Source organism: Tursiops truncatus, chromosome 19, assembly GCF_011762595.2.
Source record: "Tursiops truncatus isolate mTurTru1 chromosome 19, mTurTru1.mat.Y, whole genome shotgun sequence".
NCBI classification, from domain to species: domain Eukaryota; kingdom Metazoa; phylum Chordata; class Mammalia; order Artiodactyla; family Delphinidae; genus Tursiops; species Tursiops truncatus.
The window spans coordinates 16,720,297-16,745,776 of NC_047052.1; the positions used below are offsets into that span (position 1 = coordinate 16,720,297).

General features: G+C 37.1%; 1 long non-coding RNA gene and 1 pseudogene across 1 annotated transcript in view; one reads left to right on the forward strand and one right to left on the reverse strand.

The window, feature by feature from the left end:
* LOC101335868 (large ribosomal subunit protein eL20 pseudogene) overlaps positions 1-5,738 on the forward strand; it is a 66,198-nt pseudogene extending 60,460 nt beyond the window's left edge.
* The window catches only part of LOC141277247 (uncharacterized), a 280,618-nt gene that overhangs the window by 123,385 nt on the left and 131,753 nt on the right, over positions 1-25,480 (reverse strand). The gene's annotated exons all lie outside the window — the stretch shown is intronic.

The following is a 25,480-nucleotide window of genomic DNA, read 5'->3' on the forward strand; positions in this document are numbered from 1 at the left end:
AGAGGTTATGCAGGGGGCTGGGGGCAGAGGGCTGGGGCAGTGGCAGGGTGGGGGTGGGGGGGCAGTAGGGGATATATGAGGAACCTCTATACCCGTCTCTCAATTTTGCTATGAACCTAAAACTGCTCTTTTAAAAAATAAAGTCTTTTTAAAAATCATTGAAATTAAAACCTCAATACATGATCTAGAAAGAAAAGCAGACAAAGCTGTAAACTAAAATAGTCAACGGGAAAATATAACCGAAGAGTTGTCTCAAAACACAGCACAAAAGCTATATAAGTTCAGGAAGGAAAAAAAAAGAGATTTGAAGGATAGATTCAGAAATTCTAAATCACTGTGCTGTACACCTGAAACTAACATGATATTATAAATCAACTATACTGCAATAACATTTAAAAAAATTAAACTAAATTTTAAAAATTCTACATTTGCTAATAGGAGTAAAAGAAGAACAGAGAGGAATGGGTGAGGGTGATAATCAATACACACACACATAATTGTGGGAAATTTTCGGAATGTCAAAGATAAGAAAGAAATCCTAAAAGACTCCAGAAAAGTTCTCCTTCCATTATGAGCACTGCCTATATGTGTGCCACAAAAGATCCCTTGATTTGAGAGCAGCTCTAGGGGTTCCACTTCATCTGTCCTTAGACAGACTGTTCCAGAGAAGACTAATCAAGAATCAATATAGCTGGGTACCCAGGACCACTTGGGTTAAGAACCCCATCTTCCTCTCATCTAGTTCTATGCAGGCTCTCCACATAAAAAACATGCAGAGTGCCTACCATATGCCAGACGCTGGCTGAGACTTGAACCTAAAAGTCTACTGAAGGTATAATTATTTTTCAAAATAACGATACTTTCAAACATGCAATGATTCTATTTACCATACACAAACTCACTCTAACAAGAATTTCTCAAAAATGTACTCCAGAAAAAAAAAATATCAGAGAGAGACTGGATATAAAAAGCAAGGGTGAACAAAAGAACCAGCAAAACTAATTAAATTTAAATAAACGTTGATTTCAAACAAAAAATGTTAACAGTTTGGAACTCAAGACTTGAGAAGCGTTGGAGAAAGTGGAAAGTGACAAAAGCAAAACTACATCAAGGTTTTCACATTATTTAGAGACAGGGTAGGGATAGCCCATACAATGGCAGAAAGATATACAATCACTATCTATGTTAAAATTTTAAGTGTAATGACTAGAAAAAAAGAAGTGGAACATATAACTTACAAACCACAAGCGGAGTGAAAAAAATGGAATAGAATAATCTGATCAACCAAAGATAAGCAGAAAGAGGGAGAAACAAATAAGGCACTGTATCGTAGAAAAACAAATAGAAAACATAAATAAGTCCAAAACACTGGTAATTATAATCTGGGTGAAGGATCGCTGTCTATTAAGAAAAGAAACTTAAATACTCCAGTAGAAAACCCACAGACTATATTTAAAAGATGTATCTAAAATAAGACAATACAGAAAGAGTGAAGATAAAAGTATAAGATACACTAAGCAATTCTCAGTATTAGAAAAAAAGAAACCATTTTAGACAAATGCACTAAAAGGACAAAAAGAGGTATTTGCCAAGAAAATGTAACACATGAATTTTTGGGCATATCTAACAACACAGCTTTCAGGAACCAGCATATAAAACAGATGAACAAAAAGTAAGAACACTGAGTATTTGAATAATATAATTAATGAGTTTGACCTAATAGGTATAAAGTAGAACGTTGAACACAACAAAGAACATTCTCCTCAGTCAGGGACACTCACAAAAGAAAACTGACCACATATTAGGTCATGAAGAAAAATCTCATTGACTCCCGTAAAGCAGAAATCATACAAAGCTATGCTGAATGATCACAATGAAATAAACTTAGATCATCATCAGGAAGATAGCCCAAAAAATCTACATGGACACAGAAACTTTCCCCTAGACAATAACTCATGTTTAAGAGAAAAATCAATATATAACTCAAAAACTACTTAGAAATGAACGACAATGAGACAATTATTAAACGCATAGGATTTAGGTAAACAGCACTCAGAGGAAAATTTAGGGGCGTTCCATGACCCTGCTCTCCTACTTCTTGTCATCTTCCCCCAGAAAACATTTCCACCATGCACAGAGGTATGCACAAAGGTTTTTATTGCATCGTTGTTTGTCGCAGTTAACACTCCCTTAAAGATGGATACTTGGGTTCTTTCCAGATCTTCCTAGCTCCATGTTATAGAATATTATTCAATACTTCAACAGAATATAGTTATACGTATTGAAATGGAAAATTTTCCAAGATATAATGTTTAGTAAAATTTTTAAAGCAGAAAAATTAAAATATTGTAACACAATTCATGTTAGAATAATTTAACAAAAATTAAAACTAATGTATTTCTACAGGTACAGGTCTATTTTACAGAGAAAAATGTCAGGAAGAATAGCTGAGGACTAGTGTGTTAGTTTTAGGTAAGAGAGAAGGATGGGAAGAATAAACAAACAGTAATGTTTGAATTTTTTTGAACAGGAAAGTATTTACATAAAATCTGTGTAATAGAAAAAGAAAAGTTAGCTATGTGAATTATCATAAAATAATCATAAAATTCTTCTGTTACAGACAAATTTTGCTGGAACCATTCATTCAGCTTACATACTAATTTTTGCTCAGGCAAATTTTGCCCAGAGAAGTTCTTATTAATAAAGCTAGCTTCTTTTCATTTACAACTTCAGGGGAAAGGAAAACATCAGAAAGTTTTCATTAATGGGTTTAGTTAATTACATCATTTCACATTCTAAATTATCAGACTAGAAAAGCAGCTAAGATAGAAGGGGCAGAAGACATAAATAAAGTCCAATTTTACAAACCCTATTTATTGCTTAAGAATTGTGATGATATTGTCTGCAAAATAAATCTTCAAAGCACTCAGTTTCATCAGTGTCAACGCATTTTAAACACCTGTACCTTAGACTCAGCCTTAAACACAGGGTATCTTTTAAGAGAAAAATTCATCAATATCATTAACTGCACAAGACAGGAACCAAAATGTAAACTACAAACATAAGAATGAAATAAAATGTTACATGAAGAAAGTGCAAGAAAAAAACTGCAACCCATTTCTCTAGCTCTACAATAAAATATTAAAATAATTCAGATACACTGGTTGTTAAATGGGGAGGGAGGAGGATGAATAAAAAAGTTATTCTAATTTAAACAAAATTAATAAAGAAATGTCTGCATAGCTTCTTTTCCTGTTTCTACTTCTAATCATTTATCATGCAAATGAAAGCAGTAATGGAAAATGTAAAGAAAACAAATTCTGCAATATAGTGAAACCCGTACCCAGCAAGAGATAAGACTGAATATCAGAAGGAAAGGGTCTGAAAATTAGCTGTCTGTACAATAACTGGGAGGGAAAACTGTTTTATTTAGCCTGGAGGGATTTTTTTGTAGCAAACTGACTAAATTAAAATCCAGTCTATTAAATCCAGTATCATACTAGAAAATGCCTTTTCCTTGCACTTTTAGATAAATTTTCATTGATCTCATTTTATGCATGATTACATTTTTAATGAGTTGTGCAATATTTCCAGGCTAATTTTAAATCCCCTCTCTCCCCCTCCCCTCCCCCACCCCACTTACGGCTTGCTGGATTAACATTTCTGATAAATTGTTGGACCAGAAAGAAGGAGCATTACCAAGATGAAATAAACTACCTCCATTTTTTTGCAGCCCTAAAGCGATAATAGAATACAAATGCCCACTGTCTAATTATGTCACATCTTCCAATTCACTTCACAAAAACAATTATTTTATTTTTATATAATAGGCATGTTACCTTGTATTCATTATAAATGACCCTGAACAGTATATAGTCTATTAGAATAAAAAATTCACAACACTGATCAAGTAAACTTAGTGTATGACCAACTAAAAAGGAATGACCAAAAGAAGCAACTTCATAAACTAAAGAAAATGGAGACAATTAGAAAATCTATACACTAAGAAATAGTTTTTCTACATACTGACATTGTTTAAAATTAACTTTCAAATACAAAATAATACTGTTCATTAACGCTTTAAAAGATCCATTCTCATATGAGACAGGAGGCTGAGAAAGCATGAAAACCTTAGGAAAGTAAGATAATTTTTCTCCACTAGCATCTTCAGGTCTATATGCCAAGAATAAAGATAATTTGATGGGAGTTGCTTGAATTCCAGCCTCTATTCAAGAAAGAAAGTCAGAAACCATTAAAATTGGGACCTATGACCAAGACTATTGTAAGAGTTCTCAACATCTATGCTTCTCCCACTTTAGCTATTTTTATAACTCTCTGTCTGATTCCTTGTGATGACTGAGAGTAAAATTCCATAAACAGATGAATACTTCTAATTCAAAGACTGATAACAAGAATAAACAAAATTAATTTCATTTCTATAGTGCTTACAAGAGATATACCTAAAAAACAGAACTTGAAAGATTGAAAACAGAATACAGGAAAAGATTGGCCAAGCTAATACTAACCAGAAGAAAACAGTAATTTTAGTGATTTTTTGTAATTTTAGTATCAAAGTACAAATTAAAGCAAAAAGCTTTAAAAGGAAAATTCCACAGATTTTATATATATATATATATATATATATATATATATATATACACACACACATATGTGTGTATATAGATATACATGCATGTGTATGTATACACACAAACATACATACTTGGACATACATATGTGCATATGCATGCACAAAGTATTAACTTGTATGCTCCTAACACAAAATAGCTTCAAACTATAAAAGTCAAAAACTGACAATAATCAGGGGAAAGATTGAACACGTTAAATGGAGACCTGGAAGGTGTTAAAAGAGACACGTATTGAACTTCTAGAGATGAAAACTATAATGCATGAGATGCAAATATGGTGTATGGTATTAACAGGAGATTAGACAAAGTGGAAGCAAAGATTAATAAACTACAAGGCATAGCAACAAACCATCCAAAATGAAACAGAGAGGACCAAGAAAAAAAAAACCCACAAGGAAAAAATGAACAAAGCAGCAGTGAACCATGAGACAATCTCAAATGATCAAATATAACTGTCATTCCTTAAAGGATGGGGAGCAAAAAATATTTGAAAAAATAATGCCTAAAATTTTTCCAAATTTGAAAAAACTATAAGCCCTTTTGTGGGTGGTGGCCAGCCTGGAGAGTGTCACGAAGGCTTCATGCACACTACAAGAGCATGAGGTGGTGTGGTGGTGGGGGGGGCCTCCCACCCACTCCCAAATGCCACTCACCACCCCTCTACCACATAAAAATCTTTGTACCTAATCATGCTGTGCTGATACTTTGTGTCTCAGCTGAAGAAGATGAAGTCTTCAGGGGAAATAATCTACTGTGGGCAGGTGTTCAAGAAAACCTCCTGCAGGTGAAGAACTTCAGCATCTGGTTGCATCACAACTCTGACAGAGCGCCCACGTGTACCAGGTGTACCGGGACCTGACCATCACAGGCACTGCCACTGAATGCTATCATGACACAGGTGCCCAGCACAGCACCTGGGCCCACTCAATCCAGATCATGATGGTGAAGCAGATCACAGCCAGCAGGTGCCACCTGCCAATAGTCAAGCAGTTCCACAACTCCAAGATCAAGTTTCTGCCACTCCACTGAGTCCTACATCACCAGCTTCAATCATGCTTCACCATCAAGAGGCCCAACACCTTCTTTTAGATACAGGGCCCTCCCCATCCCTAGGTCGGCCAAAATAAACTCCTTGTGGGGAAAATCCCAAGAAGCTGAGTGAACCCCAACCATAACTATGAAAAATGAAGAAAACTAAAACACATCATAAGCAAATTGCTTAAAATTGGGGATAAAGAGGAAAATGTGAAAAGTAGTCAGGGGGGCAGAAAAAGAGACACATTATGTACAAAGGATGAGAAACAACAGGTTTCTCATCAGAAGCAAGGTAAGCTAGAAAACAGTGCAACATCTTTGAAGTACTGACTAGGGTAGTGGGGGACAGGGAGGGGGAGGCAAGGGGGAGACAGTGAAAATAGATAGAAAAATGAAGGTGAAACAAAGACCTTATCCAAACATAAAAAACTGAAAGAAATAATCACCAACAGACCTGCACTATAAGAAATAGTAAAGTAAGTGCCTCAAACAGAATGAAAATTATACCAGATGAAAAGCTGGAGGTACACAAAGAAGGAAGAGCACTGGAAATAGAATCTAGAAATGTAAATATAAAGACTTTTTTTAAAAAACTTTAATTTATCTCTTTAAAAGATAACTAACTGTTTAAAGCAAAAATAATAACAAGGTATTGCAGGGATTTCAACATACATAAAAATGAAATGTATGACAATAGTTTAAAGGCCAGGAGAGAAAAGAGAAATGAAAGTATACTATTGCCAGTCTCTTATACAGTAAGTGTACAATAGCAAAGATTGACTATGATATGTCAAAGATGTATAATATAAACACCAAAGCAACCAGTAAAATAAGTTATAATTAATAAGACAAAGAAGACAATATGGAATCATAAAAATATTAATCTGAAAGACTGAGAAAGAAAAGGAGTATAAAGGGAACATAGAACAGAAGGGACATACAGAAAACAAAAGCAAGATGGTCAGTTCAATACAATTATACCAATAACCATATTAAATGTAAATGGTCTTTAAAACACAACTAAAAAGCAGAGATAATTAGATTAGGAGAAAAAAGGGATAGCACCAAACTCTACACTGCTGCAAATTAAGAAAAACAAGTAAAAAGTAAAAAGAATGAAAAAGATATTCTGTACTAACATAAATTTAAAGTGGCTATATTAATATCAGACAAAATAATTTCATCATCCAGTATTTTAGGTCTAAGATACAGTACCAATTTCAATCTTGAATTAAAATCTTCACCCAGGCAGTGAAACAAGAACATGCTGTCATCATTACTGCCCAACTCTTTTACTCATGCTATAACAGTTGGAAGTCAAACTTTTAATGGCCTTTTTATGATCTTTTCTACTTCTACATCATGGTACTCTCTGAAAAATAACTAAATTATTGTAAGAGAATTACAATATTTAAACATCCAAATCTGACCAGTTTCTGCATATATTTGTCATTTTTATCACAGAAACAGGTTTCAGGGAATTAAAGAATTATAATAAAAATCCAAAGCCTGCAACTGAGCAATTTAACTATTTTTAATGATGGTGAACAGTAAATACATGATCAGAAACATAAAATATTAACATCAAAGTGAAATACAGAAAGGCTGAGAAAGTACTAATGGCCTAAAGGAATGTAGTAGAGAATTTAAAAGACTATAAAGCTCACAAGAGAACATGACAAGAATCTAACACTCAAAACAGTAAAAGCCAAACTTACATTTGTTTAACCTACTGAAAAATTCTCTGTATTCTGGACAGCCACAGTCTAAGACTTCAGCAATGAAAATATAATTAAGATATGCTAATATTGGACAAGAAAATAGTTAAGACCTGGGGATGTGGAAATGTCTTCCATACTGCTCAGGTGGGTAGTACGTGAACATGGGAAGGATTCTAGGGGTGGTTTGAAGAACTGCAGAAGCCCCAGAAAATGTTTTTGCTTTTAAAGAAGGCATAAATCAGAAAGGTGGGAAGTTTCCATTAACGGAAACACTTCATAGACCTTTGCCCTGCTCTGCATGCAGAGAACAGAAATATCTATTTCAGGGAAATTCTGTGAGCAGAATTCAGGGAAATCAACAAGTTTGGTGCAGCTGGCTTTGACAGAAGTTTCAAATAGAAGTTTCAAAATGGACCTAAAAAAATTATCATGTTTCATTGCAAAAGCACCAGCTTTGAAGCTGGAACCCTCCAGTTTTCAAACCTGGCTCTACAAGTTTATAAATTGTGAGAATTTGGTCAAGCCTCTTGCTTGCTCAACATCTCAGTTTTTTTAATCAATAAAATTGAATAATATCTTCCTCACAGGGTTGTTAATAAGGACTTGCTCATATACATAAAGAACAGACGTCACGGCTGAGCACTTAGTAAGGCCTAACTAAACAATACCAATTATTAAAAAAAATCAGGTCCAATCTCACCACTTTTATTCAACATAGTTTTGCAAGTCCTAGCCACGGCAATCAGAGAAGAAAAAGAAATAAAAGGAATCCAAATTGAAAAAGAAGTGAAACTGTCACTGTTTGCAGATGACATGATACTATACATAGAAAATTCTAAAGATGCTACCAGGAAATTACTAGAGCTAATCAATGAATTTGGTAAAGTTGCAAGATACAAAATACACAGAAATCTCTTGCATTCCTATACACTAACAACGAAAGATTAGAGAAATTAAGGAAAACAATCCCATTTACTATTACATCAAGATGAATAAAATACCTAGGAATAAACCTAGCTGAGGAGGCAAAAGACCTGTCCTCAGAAAACTATCAGATAGTAATGAAAGAAATCAAAGATGAGACAAAGAGATGGAGAGATACACTATGTTCTTGGATTGGAAGAATCATTATTATCAAAATGACTATACTACCCAAAGCAATCTACAGATTCAATGCAATCCCTATCAAATTACCAATGACATTTTTCACAGAATTAGAACAAAAAATTTTACAATTTGTATGGAAACACAAAAGACCCTGAATAGCCAAAGCAATCTTAAGAAAAATGGAGCTGCAGCAATCAGGCGCCCCAATTTCAGACTATACTACAAAGCTACAGTAATCAAAACAGTATGGTACTGGCACAAAAACAGAGATGTAGACCAATGGAACAGAATAGAAAGTCCAGAGATAAACCCATGCACCTATAGTCAACTAATCTATGACAAAGGAGGCAAGAATATACAGTGGAGAAAAGACAGCCTCTTTAATAAGTGGGGTTGGGAAAACTGGACAGCTCATGTAAAATAATGAAATTAGAACACTCCCTAACACCACACACAAAAATAAACTCAAAATGGATTAAAGACCTAAATCTAAGGCCAGATACTGTAAAACTCTTAGAGGAAACCATAGGCAGAACACTCTCTGACATGAATCACAGCAATCTTTTTTGATCCACCTCCTAAAGTAATGAAAATAAGAACAAAAATAAACAAATGGGACCTAATTAAACTTAAAAGCTTTTGCATAGCAAAGAAAACCATAAACAAAACAAATAGACAACCCACAGAATGGGAGAAAATATTTGCGAACAATGCGACCAACAAGGGATTAATCTCCAAAATATACAAACAGCTCATGTGGCTCAATATCAAAAAAAACAACCCAATAAAAAAATGAGAAGATCATTTTTGTACCATTTTGTAAATTGGTACAGCCACTATGCAGAACAGTATAGAGGTTCCTTAAAAAACTAAACATAGAGCTACCATATGATCCAGCAACCCCACTCCTGGGCATATACCTGGAGAAAATCATATTTCAAAAAGATACATGCACCCCAATGTTCACAGAAGCACTACTTACAATAGTCAAGACATGGAAGCAACCTAAATGTCCATCAACAGAGGAATGGATAAAGATGTGGTACATATATACAATGGAATATTACTCAGCCATAAAAAAGAACAAAAGAACAAAATAATTCCATTTGCAGCAATGGATGGACCTAGAGATTGTCATACTGAGTGAAGTAAGTCAGACAGAGAAAGACAAATACCATATGATATCACTTATGTGTGTAATCAAAAAAAAAATGGTACAAATGAACTTATCTACAAAACAGAAATAGAGTCACAGATGTAGAAAACAATCTATGGTTACCAGGGGGGAAGGGGAGAGGGATAAATTGGAAGATTGGAATTGACATATACACACTACTATACATAAAATAGATAACTAATACGGACCTACTGTATAGCACAGGGAACTCTACACAGTACTTCATAATGACCTATATGGGAAAAGAATCTAAAAAAGAGTTGATATATATGTATATGTATAACTGATTCACTTTGGTACACCTGAAACTAAGAGAACTATCAACTAGACTCCAATAAAAAAAATTTTTTTAATAATAAAATAATTAGAACCATCTTTCCTAAGGGCCAGAAAATGCTGACCGGAATTGGCAAATGAACGTAAGATTGCTGACATAAAGGGAGCTGAATTTGTATGAGAAAAACTAAATTACAAAATTAAATAGTGCTCATTTAAGTAATGAGGCTGTGTTAGTCTTCGAAAATGGCTGCTATCACTTCTTTCCCTTCCTATAAAAGCAAGTCACTCTTCCCATTGAGAAGTGGAGTCTACTTCCCTTCTGAATTTAGGTTGGCCTTATAACTTGGGTAGAAGTGACACTGTTCTAGATTCAGTCCTAGACTCTAAGCTCTGGGTGACGGCTGATAAGAAGTCTGACTAACCTGAGACTACCATGCTGTAAGAAGACCCTAGCTAGCCACATGAAAAGGACATGTGGAGAAGCAGCAAAGCATAAGGCATTCGAGCGACGTTTCCTTGGAACTTCTAGCCCAGCCAAGATGCCAACTGAATGCAAAGAACTGACAGAGTTGACATCATCTGAGGAAGAAAAAACACCCAGCTAAGCCCACTCACTCAACCCACAGAATCATATAAAAAAAATTTTTTTAAGTTTTGGGCAATGGATAAATAAAAGAGTCTAAACCCACCAACCATCAACTGTATTTCTCTGGGGCCTCAGACTGTCAGAAGCAGCTCATCAAATTGTCGTTCCTCCCTTAACAGATTTTTATTGGGGTGTGTGCACTAGGAGTTTTGGACAACACTGGAAGTGAGCATCATCCTCAAAAGTAAAAGGGAGAACTGCAATTCCTGAAACATTCTCTCTGCAGGACAAGCCTAGACTCAGTGGGTAGGCACTGCAAATAAGAACCGAGCCAGTGAAAACAGCCAGAACACCTCTGGCAGAGGGGTGGATCCTTTCTTATCTACAGCTAAAAGAATGCTTTGTTAAAAAAAAAAAAAAAACTTTTTCTGACAGAGCCCATAGAAAGCCATCTTGCAACTATATCTCACTTTCAGGAAACCTAAATTTACTACCAAAGCCACTTTGGTAATTTTTTTCTTTCCCTGCATAGGACTGATACTTAAGAACACAACCACAATCAGTCTTTTCAAATGCATCACCTCACTGGGATTTGATTTATGCTTTAAGAACCTGTTGAAGTCAGGGTTTTCCCTCCCTCTCGTGAATATTAAATTGATTACCATAACTAGTGGTCAATGCTGTGATGCCAGAAGATAGTTCTAAAAACACAAGATAATAAAATAGATGGAGTCCTTGAAATGCTTGGTCTTCCCCTTTGTAATTCTATTCCTTTCCTTAGAGTAAAACCCTTTCTCAGTCTTTAAATGACAGCTGTCTTATTATCACCCTCAACTGATTATGGATTATAAAAAGTTTTCTACCTCTTCCCACAAATTTTCCACGTAACCCATTTCCCACATCTTATGGCAGGAAACGGCATGAAGAATGATTCTGGGCATAAAAACTTTTCAGGTCTTTAATACGGTGAACTCACCTCAATATTTCTCTGATTTGCTGTCAGTGACCTTACTCTAAAGAGCCTTCAATGAAGTCATCTCCAGAATTTCAAGACAGTTATTTGTTGGTTTATTCCTTTTACTCCACCATTTAACTTCATAAAATTAAGTTCTAAATTAAACAAATTTTAAGTAGCAGTTACTAACAGCAAGGCCAGGAAGACTTAACTTTTGATCTCAAAATTGCCTGTTTTTATATCCAAAGTAGCATTCATTTTTATACACATCTTCCAAAAAGAATGAAATAAATAGGCTTGGGTTTTAAGAGATAGAAACAAACAACATCAAAAAAAAAGAGAAACTCTCATTAATTGAATATTTAATGTTAGCAATTAAGTGCCCATCACATCCCAAGTAGCAGAAATATAAAGATAAAACAGCCCCAACTCCCAAGAAGTATATGAGTTAATAGGGATGCAGACACAGAACAAACTATGTACAACATCTGGGGAAGAGAAAATACAACAACGGGATACAAAGGGTGGACTGGGCATAGATGAAGTGGAAGGGCAAGGAGGAAAGGATTCTGAGGCAGTAAATTTGAGCAGGGCCTACAAACAGATGGTGTGAGAGAAGCAGGAAAAGGCTAGGATAAGGCACATTCCAGACAGAGGAAAAGTCCCAGAATCCTGAGAATCACCATGCATCTTCAGGAAATATGATGAATGAGTATAATAAGCAGATGCGGGAAGGGAGGATGTATTAGTTTCATATAAGTTGCTCTAACAAGTTACCACAAACTAGGTGCCTCAAAATAACAGAACTCTATTCTCACAATTCTAGAGGACACAAGTCAAAAATCAAGTTGTCAACAGGGTTGATTCCTTCAGAAGGCTCTAAGGGAAAATCTGTTTTATGCCTCTCTCCTAGCTTCTGGTGGTTGCTGCAATACTTGGGGTTCCTTGGCTTGTAGCTGCATCACTCTTAATTTCCGCCTCTATTGTCATGGACCCTTCCTCCCGTGTGTCTACAAATGGCCTTCTTATAAGGATACCAGTAATTGGATTTAGGGTCTCCCTAATTCAATATGATCACACCCTAACTAATTACATCTGCAAAGACTATTTCCAAATAAGGTGACATTCTGATGTTCCAGATGGACATGAAAGTTAGTTTGGGAAACACCGCTGAACCCAGTACCGAGGCCATGCTGAGGAGCGTGGATGCTGTAAGGCTTACGTTTTTGTACTATCTGTAAGCCACCCACTCTTCTATTTTACTTCATTGTATTTAAAAATGTTATTAGCTCAGTTCTCTTTTTTCCCTTGTATAATTTATTTTAAAAGGAAGCATCCTATCATTATTATAAAGGAAAATCTTTCTTGCCATGAACTATAAGGTATCTATAAAATATTTACTAAATTTTAATGAAAGTATCTCAACAATCAAATATACAAATAATAAATCTGATTGATGTGAAAAATGTCTACCTGTAAATAGGTTCCTCAGTGATGAGAATGGAACTGTTGGTGACTACTTATAATGAAAGAAATTTGGCTCATCTTCACTGGGTTTAAAAAGATGAGGTTCCACATCAGTAGGACAATTCTCCCCTCACAGGCCTAAAATCCTGATTTATTATACACATTAACTGAAGAGAGCCAAATAAATTTAACCCCCTTGACTGATATAATTGAGAACTGAGAATCCGTTCCTAACCAAAATGATAATCATCACTTCTGCTCAACAATCTCTTGTCACCAGAAGCCATCTGACCAAAGCACTAGAACCTGTTCTACTTCAAAATGTTTTATGTTATTCGATAGTAACGGAATAATGGAAAAAAGATTCTCCATAACATTCACCCCTGCCTCACAATTTGAGAAAATTCTTACAAGGATCTTCTAGCAAATCTTTCGAGTATATTCTCATAATGTCCCAAATATTGTTGACAATTTCTTCACGTGGGTTCTTTAGGAGGTTTCATTACCAGGTCTTTCAGACAAAACTTTCAGTATTGTTAAGCAGATGAATGGGCCTAAAAGGCCCTGCGTGTAATCATAACTGCTACCATTTATTCACCACTGCTATGTACAGGCACTGCATGAAGCTATCAATATGCTTTTCCTCATTTAACTATCACAACTTCTTCAAAATAGCTACTATTATTATAGTATATTACACTATATTATAGCACTCTATAGCTGAGGAGACTGAAGTTCAGAGAAGCAATGAGATTTGCTGAAACTTACACTGTCCGTAGGGGAAGAAGAGTCATGGCTCCAACCCAGGTGGGTCAGCTTCCAGCACCGGTACCCTGTGACCTCATGGGGACATGAACTGGAATTGGGGCTACAGCCCTTTCTCACCTTTCCTAGGACACTTGGTCCTTAGATTCCAGCACCAGCCTGAGGCACAAGGCCACGGTGTTTCTGCCTGGGAAATCCATGCAACTGGGCTGCAGGGAAACCCATCACAGGATGAGTGGCCAGTGGAAGTTGGTAGGGGGAGCAGAGGAGAAATGTGGGGGCCTGAGCATGGAAGAAGTAAATGTGTCTAAGTTGGGACCATCACCAATGAACCTGATAAAAGGCTCTCCTCCTCCCTTCCCAATCTCTTCTTATCCTCCATGCCTCCACCCCTAACTCAGCTCTGGGCAACTCTGCCTCCCAGCCAGGTCCATTCCAGTAACGCTTAATTCTCTTCAACCACCATGCAAGGCACAAAGAGGGAAACACTACTGTATTCAATGAAGATCTATCAAAGGTTTTTAAGTAGGGAAGTGGCCTGATACAATCCACCTTTAAGAAATGTGAAGGGGAATGGGAGTCTTCAGGTCTAGAGATGACCTAAATTGCTATCGTAACAATTCATCTGGGAGACCACGAAGTCTTAAACTAGAGAAATGGCAGGGGGAGCAAAGAGGAAGCAGTGGATCTGAAAGCCAAAAAGTAAAATGGTGAAATGGACCCTGGTGCAAGTGGCTGAAGAGTCCAAGTGAGGTAGGTTTCCAGTTTGAGCAGTTGGGTGGATGCTGATACCATTAAGCATAAGAAGGAAGAAAGGAAGAGGTGTGTGTCAGAAGGTAATTAGTTCAGTTTGGGAGGCAGTACCCAGCCTGTTAGAAATGACTAGTAAGTAGATGGAGCTCAGAACAAGCCCTTACCATGAGACAATGACAACCAAAGCCTTGGACATGGATGCACTAAGACAGCAATTTCAGGAAGAGCAAGAAGAGTCCCAGGGACAGAAAACTTGCAAACACCAGCCTTTAAGAAATAGGGGAGGACCCAGACAAATGAAGGGGAGTGGTCAGAAAGGAAGGGGACCTGGAGAGCAAGGCCACAGAGGCCAAAAGCACAGACATTTTCAAGGGGGGGTGTGAGCACAGTGTGAAATAGGGCTAAGAAGTGAAGGAGGATAAAGAATTCAAAGAAGCCTCAGGATGTCGCCAGCAGGGGCTTATTCATGACCTTGAGAAGAGTCACATTTGGGAGAAAATGTCAAAGCCAGGGCACAGGGGGTGCAGAGTAACCAGGAAGCAAAGTGAATGTGGCAGGCACAGGCAACTGTTCCAAGAAATTTAGCAGAAAAAAAGGGAAAAAATAGAACAGTAACTTAAGTTGGAGCAGACTTGGTGGGAACGGGGTTGTTTGTTAGTTTTATTTTGAATTTAGGGTCAGAACATAAAGGAAAGAACCAGAAAAATAGGATGGGGGAAGGGAGGAGGACTAAAAGCAAGAGAGAAAGAGAAATAAATTTCTGGAAAAAGATCCCAAGGATGTAAAAGAGGATGGGTGGAAGGCTTAAGCAGCAGATAATGGGGGGTCACTCAAGAAGAAAACAGGCACATGAGTGGGGCCTAGGTGTAATCATAACTGCTACCAATTACTCAGCACTACTACGTGAAGCCACTGCATGAAGCTATCATGTATTTTCTCATTTAATTCTTACAACTCTGAAGTAGCTACCATTATTATCTGTACTCTACAGCTGGGGAATCTTAGATTCCAACAGGTGATAAGGTTTGCTGAAGCTTACATTGCCCTTAAGAAAACAAGGGGGATTATGGAGAAAGGAGTTGAAGGCATGAAACAGAAAGTGGAGGATGCTACATGCAAAGTATAAATTGCTGTGGGTTCCCAAATAGGGAGACAAACCATGCCAGATATGATTAAACGGCATTTCCTGCTCCAGACTGCAGGGATCAAGGCATGGATAGTGAAGTTTCTGTAATTAACTTATGTAACAGTGATCACTATGACCCGTTTGGATGACCAGGGGAAACTGCAAACTCTTTAAAATGGTTTAGATGTGGCACAGTCCTGCCCTAGGCTAGATTCAAGAATAGGAAAGAAGCTTCCCAAATGCCAGTGGCTTTAACCCATTTACATGTAATTTCTCAATAATTTTAAAAACTCTCCACTTTCCTATCACTTTGCTTTCAACCTAATGAAAACACAGCTTTAATCTGAGGGAGGAGAATTGATTACATCTAAATTTATTCAGCTGGTTAAGAGATCCAGAGGCAATTACTAATTTACATTTTTATCACTGCCTTTTTAAACTTGATCTAAACAGGTTCTCTCTATTGGTCCATTGTTTTAAGAAACTCCTCAAAGCTTCTTGATTTTTAATCAATCTTTTTTTAATACTGTCATTTCTCATGGACTTCTGAAGTCACAAAGTCCATGACTCACAGACTTCTGCTTTGTGTCTATGAAAACCTTGGGTGGAAGATTCTATTTTCCCTTATGGATTGTATTCTCTACAGCTAAAAGCATCAAGGAAATTTTAACTTTGTATTTCTATGAGGCTTCTTTCAAGGTGTGTTGACAGTGTAACTGACAGTCTGGTTGCACATCGAGAATTTGTGGTTCTTTCTAAAAACATACTTTCGAGATCAACCAATATCTGAAAGAAGAGTTCCAATGTATAAACATAAGGTGACAGTTCCAATATATAATTCAGGAAGTTTCCTTCCCTGGGCAGTTGCCTTCACACATGCATAATATCAACTAATTCTTATTATTCACAAGTAAAATTTAAAGATACAAATGCAAGGTCTCTACCCTAGAGGAGTTTACAGATCCCCCCAACCCCTGCCAACATTCATGAGTATATGTCTAAACACACTACACCAGCTCTTCCTGCAAGCATCTGGGACCCTACCTTCAGGCTTTCTCTGGCCACAGGACTATGCCTGAAGTGCTCAGGGAATTAATTCCCTAGGGAGCAGCCGTCAAGCCATGACAAATAAAATACAGTGGAGAGATACCTCAGTTTCCATACCCCTCAGGTGAGACAATTCTGAGACACGCACTGTATAGTTTCTCCAAGGTCCTCAGCAGGACTGAGCCCCAGCTGCCCTCAACAGTCACCTGCTCATCAAGGCATCTTTTATGGGCTTCTTCCCTCCCCTCTCACTTCCCTACTCTCTTTCTTGGAGGGTCCTGGAATCTCTCTCCAAATGAACTACTTATACTCAAAGTTGGTGACTGTTGGGGAAACAAGGTAGGTTCAAAAGAACAGTCACCAGGTTAGAGATGGCAGCAAATTACCAGATAAAGTTGCAAAATCTAACTAACCAGACACCCTGTTCCCTGACAATGCTGACAACTTTGTGGTTTCTTCTTATTGGCATAACAGTGGTTTCTCAGTTATGCAAAAGAGAAGAAACTTGGGAGAGGAAATAGCCTTGACTTTCATGAAACCATCTCAGTCAGGGTTCAGTCCAGGAAAGAGAGTTTATGCCAGAGTTCTCTATTTTAATAGAGAATATTTTATACAGGAAGCTAGTCATAAAGGGGCTGGAAAAGCCAAATGGCCAAAGAGGACAATAATGCAGAGATGTGCAACAGAAAGAAGCTACTATCTAGTTCCTCAAGATGTTCAATGTATAGTTACCTTATGATCCCGTCATTCTACTCCTAGGTCTATCTCTTTTTGCTTAAGAGAACTGAAAATTTCAATCTGAGAATTGAAAACATAAGTTCACACAAAAACTTACAAATGAAACTTCATAGCCGCGTTATTCATAAAAGCCCCAAAAATGCAAACAACCAAATGTTCATCAGCTGATGAATGGATAAGTGAAATGTGGTATATCCATACAATGGGAATATCATCCAGCCACAAAACTGAAGTACTGATATATACTGCAACGTGGATGAACCTTGAAGACATTATGCTAATTGAAAGAAGCCAGTCACAAAAGGCCATATGTTGTATGATTCCATGTACATGAAATATGCAGAAGCAGCAAACCCACAGAGACAAAAAGTAAATTCGTGTTTGCCAGGGGCTGTGAGGAGAAGAGAACTGAAGTGACTGCTAATGGGTACAAGTGTTCTTTCTGGGACGATGAAAATGTTTTAGAAATGTTCTACAATTAGATATTGGTGATATTTGTACAAGTCTGTGAATAATAAAATAAATAACAAATGAGTAAATAATAATAAAAACCAAAGAACTGTACACTTTGAAAGGGTGAATTCTATGGTATCTGAATTATATTTCAATCAGAAGAATGAAAAAAAAAGGAAAGAAGGAAGAAAGGAAACAAGGGAAGTGAAGAGAGAAAGGAGCCACTATCAACCTCTGAGCAAGAGGGGCAAAGCGCTGAGGTGCTTTACCAGAGCCCCCAGAAGAAACTGAGGCCACTGCAGAAGGGACTATGAGGTGGGAGCTGGAACCAAAGAAGAGGCACAGCCACTGTCAGGCACTCAACCTGAAGCAGAAGGAGACAGCAAGAAGTGCCCAGGAAGACATGCCCTGGCTTCTCCCTTCCTCCTGCCCACCATTCTCTTGCTGTTGGCCAAACTTAACTGGAAACCAGTTAGCAACGGAACCTAAGAAACAGACTGCAGGTGCTGGCCCAATAATAAACAGAAGAGCAAGAGAAGGGCAGGGAATGGGTTTAAGAAGAAACAGGCAAATGTCTTGCATAGAATCCCACCTCTTCAAATGTGAAACTCTTCCCAGTTGAGATTATTAATACAATGTGGCCAACAGGATGGGTATTATTTGTGAAAATCTAACACAATCACTCAATGAATGCTTTTTTGGAAATAATGGAGGAAGAAGGGGATAATTATTTCAATAGCAGTTACATTAAAATGGAAAAGCAAGTGTTACCTTAAGCCAAATGGGCACTGTCATTTGGTTTTCCATTCTGCAAATATTACTGAGCACCCTAAGGACACACAGTAAGACTGACACTATCCTTGACCTCAAGGAGATCATTAAGGAACTCTCAGTCTATGGATGGGAAAAAATATTAACCAGGCCTGATTAATATAAATCAAAAATTCAGGAATCATTACAGAATGGGAAGTGTTTATTTAATATGTAAATTTTAATACTGCTTTCCTTCCAAATACCTCAGAGAGTTTAAAACTAGAAGGGGAGCCTTTGGAAGGGTGCCAAAGAACCCTCCATTCTCACTCTATTTCAGTCTATCTAAACATCTTTACCTCCGGGCAGGCTGCAGTCTCCTTCAACTATATTCCCACATACCTACTTCCGATTCGCTATACTGCAAGGAATAACCACTTAAACACAGAATAGAACTTGTAGCTCAAATTTCCCAATGAAAACAACCTGGGGATAGGGGAACAAAGTCAAATTTAGACTGACCCAAGTTTCTACAAACCCTTCGGGACATTTAAAATCCCCAAGCATATATGGTTCCCACCAACTCTTGACATTCAGATAGTGAGTTATTATTCTGACATCTGTGAGCTGTTGCACCTTGCTGTTAATTCCATCCCTAGAAACGGTGTTGGCACAGAATCGACTCTTACAGGCATTAATATGAACTGAGGCTAGATTCATGCTGACTACACGAATGCCTTTAATCTAGGGTATATGTCATACCTTGAAGAAATCCTAAAACAGAATTATTAAAGATGTCTTTCTTTAAAAAAAAAAAAGGCAGGTGGTTCTTTTTCCTTTATATAAGCAAGTGAATCACAAAAGCAAATGTCCTCTGTTTGCTTAAGGCCAAAACAATGTCAAATAAAGCAAAAGATAAACACATACCTCTGAGGCCATACTTCGCTCATATCCACCTTTCCTCCTGCATAATTCTCAATATTAACACAGCTTGGGAGGATGAGTGACCAGATTTAGGAAAGGGTAAAGGATAGAATTTAGCAAAGAAAAGCAAATGGGACTACTAAACCCTTGAAAGTATATGCAAATGTTTCCAAGGATAAAATACTTTAAGGCAAATCCATATATAAAAAAGAACTGAATCACCATTATAGTAAAGTCAGACTTTTCAACAGTTTACTTGAAATATAACATTTATTTTAGACTCCAGCCATACATAAAGGCACAGCACAAAGACAACTGTTTTGTTTCTCAACATGTATTTATGTCAAGCACTCAACGTAAGATCCAAGAACAAAATTGGTTATCAGCTGTGGACACCTAAAGTGAGAGTCCATTTGGCTACAAAACGTCAAAATAAGTTTCCTTTGGAGCTATGGAAAGAAAAACTATCAACACTTGATGATATGTGTGTGTGAATCAACAGATATATTAACTTCATAATATATAACATAATTCGTAACAAAGATATTAAGCTATGTTACTATATTTCATCAATATCTTCAAACATAGCAAACATAAAAACACTACTAAACATAAAATCTTCCCCAGAAGTGACTTTAAATACTTCTTTTAATTTGCTCAATTAAGGTAATTCCCAATTACCAGTTTATTTTATTTTCAAGATCTTATTGAAATAACCAGAAGAAATTTAAAATTCCTGAAGTTATAGTATTCATTATCTCTTGATTACTTATACTGTATACAGCCCAGCAGGGGGTGTTTTAAGCTAAAATATTTAATAACCTCATTCACACTAAAGAATACATGAAACACAAATGCAGCAAGAACGGTCCGTTTTCCTAGGACTATTTGCACCCATCTAATAAGTAAAGAGGAAGATGGGAATATTCTAGGCAGATGAAGAATCATGAAAAGAAAACTGAGCATGTTGGCTGAAGTGTGTGTGAAATTATTAAACATCAAAGATAACTGGTATTCATATAGACACACAATAGCAAATTATTTTGCATAATCGTGTTAATGTGATAATAAAAACTGACAATAAAGTTCTGTACTCAGGTTTTTCATTCTAAAATAAAGACATGGACTGTATATGTGCTCTGTGTTTGGGATTCTCAGATGATACTGTCAGCACTTTTTATCTGGTACCACACTATTTACCAAGTAATAATACAATGTCTTGGGTAATTGTTATATTGATCTCATCTTGCTAACTAGATTAAATATTCCTTTGTACTCCCAAATTTCCTTGCACATGTAGCAGCTCAAAAAATACTCCTGACTGATGAGCATGTTTATCTAAATTGGAGGTGTCTAGTCTATAAACATATTGGCTGACATCCAATTCTCCATTTTATTGTGTTATTTTTATAGCCAAAAGTTGATATCTACATGTCAGGGACAACTCACACCCAAATAATGCATTGACATTCTTTTTATTTCCCAGAAAGTATTCAAGCACAACTTAAATTGTTGTCTTAATCCAGAAAAACACCAACCCATTGTATCATTGAAGGGTAAAACAGTTTAGCCTATAACTAAGAGAAAGGTTCTTTTTCTGTTTTCTCTTTTTATTGTTACTTGTATGAAATACATGTCTAAAACATATGTTTAGAAGTTAAAGTGTTAGTAAAGTGACTACCACTAAAAATCCCACCCAGATAAAGAAAGAGAACATGGCCACTTAGAGCCCCTCCCCCATCACATCATCAGCTCTCTCCCAGAGGTAACCTGTACCCTAATGCTTGTTTTGCTCTTCACTTTATTTATAGTTTTACTACCTGAGCATGTATACCCAAACAGGATATAGCTCAGTGTGGCTACTTTGGGTCTTTAATAAATAAAGACACTCCATATGCATTCCTTCAGTGATGAGTTTCTTTTGCTCAGTATGGTCTATTCTCCAAGTCTATTTCCAATGTGGCAGCCAAAGCAATCCTATTAAAGTACAAGTCAAGGTGGGGCACTGACTCTGCTCAGAATCCTACAGTGGTCGCTCAACTCAGTAAAAGCAATAATGCCAATCAGGCTCTCCACAATCTGTGTACACAGTTACACTCTGATCTAATTTCACTCCCCTCCACCTCCGCTCCAGGAATGCCCCTACCTGTGCCTATGCATTGGCTGTTTCCTCAGCCGGAGGGGTTCGTCCAACCCCACCCCCTGTGGCCCATACCTTACCACCTTCAAGTCTTCTCTAATATCACATTCTCAGGGAAGTCCATCTGACCTCCCTATTTAAATTGCAAACATACACGCAATCTACCCCACTCCCAGAAATTCCTCATTCCTTTTCCATGCTTTCCTTTTATTTTCCACAACACTCATCACTTTGACATTGCATTCATTTAATGTTTTTTGTTTGTTCTGTGTGCTCTCCCCACTAGAATATAAGCTCCATCAGGTCTGTCCAGCATGTAGAACAGTGCCTGGCACATAGTAGGGACTCAATAAATTTTGTTAAATGAATGAAAGAACATTATGCTTCTGAGACCATTCACATTGATGGTACAGAGCTAGAGTTCTTTTCACATTTCCATTGTACATATAAAACTCAGTTCTCCAATCTGTTGGTGGTGGACATTTGGGTTATTTCCAATTTTGTTCTTTTGCTTGGCTCTTATAAGCAATGCTATTATGCACCTTTATATATGTGAATCCTGGTGCATATAATGCAGGAGCTTCTCAAGGGTGGATACCTGAGAAGGGATTTATAGGACTATTGAGTATGCAAATCTCAAACCCCCTAGGAGTGCCTGTCTGCCAAAATGGTTGTGCCAGTCTGGACCCACCAATAGGTAGAGCTCACTTTACCCCAGACCCCACCTCAAGACTTGTCAGGTTGTTCATATTTGCCAACCCAGTGAGTATATACGTAATCTCATTGTGCTCTTGCTTTGTATTTCTCTGATTATTAATGAGATTAAGCATTTCTCCCTACATTTATTGGTCTTTGCTTCATTATGAAGTGCCTATTTCAGACTTTTGCCCAGATTTCTATTAGCTTGTCTTTTTGTTGTTGATTGCTAAGTTGTATAAGTCAAGGTCCAGTCAGGAAAACCAAAACCACACAAGATATTTTAAATGGAGGGGATTTAATTCAGGGGATGGCCACACAGGTGTTGGAAGGCTGAAGGAACAATAAAGGACGGAGGGGGAAATCCTGAGGTAACCAAGATATTAATAACATCAGGAAGCAGCTTATGCCCCTAAGGAAGAGGAGACAGGAGAGATGAGACTCTGGTCCTCTGGGGTGATCGGTCCGTACTTTGACCCAGTTAGTATACAAACACCCCAAAGGTGAGTGAGGATTTGGCATTACATCTGTCACGGAGAGGCGTGGTGCATACCCACTGGTACCTCCATGGGGTGAAGGAAGGTCAATGCTGAAAGCAGGCTCACCCCTCCTACTTACAGGATTGGGGTTGAGAGTACAGATGCAGGCCCACATACATGTCTACATTTAAACAGTAAAATTATGTGCTATCATCACATTTTAACAGATGTAGCTTTGCAATGTCCTAGAAGGCCAGGAGTGAATTTAGGTGAATGGTACTCCAAGTATGGCCTGCAATGCAAGTTTGCAAATTATTTGTTATTGGTCCATGCCGAGTAAGTATAGAAACTGAGAGTGTTTAGAAATTTTTATAGCAGCTTGACAGTAATGTTATGTTGGTTTTATACTTTTTTAATTTGATTTTTCTTACAATTTATATTTATTGTAGCTAACAAAAGTATTGGTTTGTGATAAATATGAAGTTTAAAATTAAGAAAGAAAACCTGGATTTTCACCAGTTTGAGAAGCACCGTTTTAAAGTTCTCAACATCTCAAAACTTCTGGTTACAATGTGGCAGTACCTGCCCATACTCTAGACTCAGAGCCCTGGCCCATGAGCCAGCCCCTCTCATCCAGCACCATCCTGTTCTATAAGGGGCCTCAAGGACATACATGTGATCTCACAAGCCCACACATACAAGTTCCAGTCACCTGCATATGCACACAATTATGTACAAATAGCCACCCCTAACCCAAAATGTACCCGCTGGAGGCATGGCCCACCCTTGGAAGAAGGGACTCTGTTTTGCACAGGGAATGTCAGGAGCAGGTAGGCAACAGACTCCATGTAGTGACACCCCTTTGGCCCTGCAGACTCCTTGCTCCATAGGCAAGAATGCAGTCAGAAGCAGCTCAGGGTGGGGCTCTCTAAAGAACAGGGCTCAGTACAGGGACACTCTCACATAGTTGAAGGGCAGAAATGGCTGGATGTGCTAAAAGCTGGAAGTTGGTGTCAACTGTATGCTGTGGCCAAAGCCATAGTGACAGGAACAAAAAAATGGGAAGGAAATACTTCATCTCATCCTCCTGAGCCTCCCACCAGGCCTTCATTTGCAGAAACTAGCCAGAAGCCTCCTGGTGAGAAGTCTGGGAAACAGCTCATGAAGTCTCAGCTCCAGCCACAGAGGGCTCTCTGTATTCCCTGCATACTAGTCCTATGTTAGATTCTGTGTTACAAATATCTTCTACATCTTTACAGAACTTTTTGTTTACTGTTATTTTGCTCCCTTCGTGCTAGCTTTTGAAGAATTCTCAATTTTAATGTTGTCAATTTTTGATAAATTCTCATTTTTAATATACAAACTCATCCATCTTTTCCTTTATGCTTAAAGTTTTTCTGTCACGTTTACGAAATCCCTCCCAACATCAGGTCATGAAAATAATCTCCTATGTTAGTTTCTAAAAGCTTTCTTGTTTAAAACACTATAACTTAAAGACTCATTAAGTGCTAAATCTGATAGTGATTTCTGTGTATAATGTGAGATAGGGGTACATTCTTTTTCCATTTACAAAGCCAGATGTATCATCACTACTGACCATCGACTCCGTCCTTCCCTCCTTTAAGTTTATCTTACCTGTCATGTATCTAACATCATTATATGTGTGGATCTCTATCTGAGCTCCTTTATGCTCTCCTATAGCTCTGTCCCTATAACACCACCAAAGTATCTCAAATACTATAGCTTTATACATCTTGATCTTGCAAGCCAATTTCCTGAACTTTGTTCTTTGTCTTTAAGAATACTGTGGTTATTCTTGGTCCCATGCATTACCTTATCAAATTTCACAAAAGAAAAATAAATCTTGTGTGGATCCTAAACAGAATTGCATTGAATCTAAATCAATTAAAGGAGAATCGACATGCTTACAATATTGAATCCTCTGATCCATAAGCCTGGCTTCTTTCTCCATTTGATTAGGTCCTCTTTAATATCCGTCAATAAAATTTTATGATTTTTCCATAAAGCTCCTGCATCTTTTTTGTTATATTTATTCCTCAGTGCTTCACATCTTTGTACTATTATAAGAATCATGTTTATTCCTTTTCTGAATGTTTGTTACTTTCATGTAGAAATGCAATTAATTTTGTAAATTTTAATATTCAACTACTTTTCTAAACTCACTTATTAATTCTAATAAACTATCTGCAGATTTCTTTGTATTTTCTATGCAATCATATCATCTGTAAACAGTGACAGTTTTCTTTCCTTCCACCCAGTTCTAATACTTTTTACTTCTTATTCTTCTTCATGGTGCTCATCAAAACTTTCTATAAACTACTGAATAAAAGTAGCTACAGGGACATCCTTGTCTTTTGCTAATCTCATATACAAAGCTTCAAAGTTTCACCAGTAAGTATGCAAGTTACTTTATTTTTTATTTTTATTTTTATTTTTAGAAACCCTAGATCAATTTAAGGAATTTCCCTACTGGTCTCACTTTGCAAAGAGTATTTCCTAACTGTACAGTGAATTTCAAATGGTTTGTATATATCTATTGAGGTGATCGTTTGGTTTTTCTCTTCTAAGCTACTAATGTAATAAATAATATTAATAGTCTAAAGTTAAACCAA